At 42.4% G+C, this 1,576-nt stretch overlaps 1 protein-coding gene across 4 annotated transcripts in view; it reads left to right on the top strand.

The window, feature by feature from the left end:
- LOC108294465 (zinc finger protein 107-like) overlaps positions 1–1,576 on the top strand; it is a 40,957-nt gene that overhangs the window by 1,642 nt on the left and 37,739 nt on the right. The window lies entirely within an intron of this gene.

Below are 1,576 nucleotides of genomic sequence, written 5' to 3'. Positions count from 1 at the left end.
CGCAACCTCCGCCTCCTAGGTTCAGGCAATTCTCCTGCCTCAGCCTCCTGAGTAGCTGGGATTACAGGCACGCACCACCATGCCCAGCTAATGTTTTGTATTTTTAATAGAAACGGGGTTTCACCATGTTGACCAGGATGGTCTCGATCTCTTGACCTCGTGATCCACCCGCCTCGGCCTCCCAAAGTGCTGGGATTACAGGATTGAGCCACCGCGCGCGGCCCACCCCTTGGTTTTTTTCCCTTGTCCTGGGTTTCAGTACTTTCTAGGGATAAATCAAGATATTCACTGTGGCTTCGCATGCTAGAATGTCTAATGAATGTCAGCTCCTGGGCTGGAATGGAACTCTGGGTATCTGGGAATGGGATACGCAGGACAACCTGAGGTTGAAGGGGAGCCTCTCCGGGGAACAGGTGGATGCCCCGGGGCTGAGAGGAATCTCCTGGTGTACTTTTCCTTTGGAAAGCAAACCCGTGGAGGCATTAAGATTGTGCTCAGTCAGCCCAGCTTTCATTTCTCAGAGGTGCATTGCTAGTCACCCAATCAGACGCTGATATTGAGAGGAAAACACAGAAATAATTTCGGCCCTCTGGATTCGCTAATATTTGTTAAAGAAAAAATGGTATCCCAAAAGACAAAAATATCAAACCTGACCCCAGTGAGATGGTGCAAGAACTTGCAAAGTGAAATGCACCTGGGGCAGTCACTGAGGCATAAGGCAGTGTCTCCTGACAGGGTGGTTGTTGGGCACTTAAGTGAACAGGATAGGGTGGGAGAATCAGGAGACTGAGTTGCCTGACTTGACACATGAGACAGACACATCTGCTTTCTAGTCAGCACCACCTCATCTTGAAAAGATTTATTCACTTATTTTCCTTTGAGTTTTTTTAACTGTAACTTGCATTTTATTAGTAGGATTTAAAAAGTGGGAAAATATTTACAAAGGGCATAAAAGAGGTGAGTTTCAGAAAAAAAAATAGCTAATTATGTATTCCATTTGTTAAGAATTCTCATTTACCTTTTTTTTTCCCAGACTGAGATTAGGAGTTTTCTCAGGTGTGTTTTTTGTATGACTGGGTAAGTTTAAACAATTCCAAGGCTTAGTTTTTAGAAACTAAGGGGAACAAATAGGAAAAAAATGCTTCTTTCATTTTGGCTGTAGAAAATGAATATATTTTCACAAGAAAATGTGGTAGATAATTGATGAGTTACATAGATTTATGAAAACATCAGTTCCTCTTTTTGCTGGGTACATTTGTTACAGTGAATACCTCTGTTCTGTATCCTACCATCTTGATTTCTGAGGTTAATGCTAAATTTTATGTGATGAAAATTGGTACCTCCTAGAAGTGTTCCCATATGACTGATTGTTTACTACACAAATTTTAAAGAAAATAATACATTTATTGTTTGAAAGGAATAAATACTTTCGCGTTTTTTATTGAAGTGTGAAATGTAAGCACCTTAAAGTTTCCTTCCCCTGGCTGGGCGCAGTGGTTCATGCCTATAATCCCAGCACTTTGGGAGGCTGAGGTGGGTGGATCACCTGAGGTCAGGAGTTCAAGACCAGCCTGGC

Source organism: Cebus imitator, unplaced genomic scaffold, assembly GCF_001604975.1.
Source record: "Cebus imitator isolate Cc_AM_T3 unplaced genomic scaffold, Cebus_imitator-1.0 Scaffold581, whole genome shotgun sequence".
NCBI classification, from domain to species: domain Eukaryota; kingdom Metazoa; phylum Chordata; class Mammalia; order Primates; family Cebidae; genus Cebus; species Cebus imitator.
Note: the sequence above shows the minus strand (reverse complement) of the source record. Positions and strands in the feature narration are given on the sequence as shown.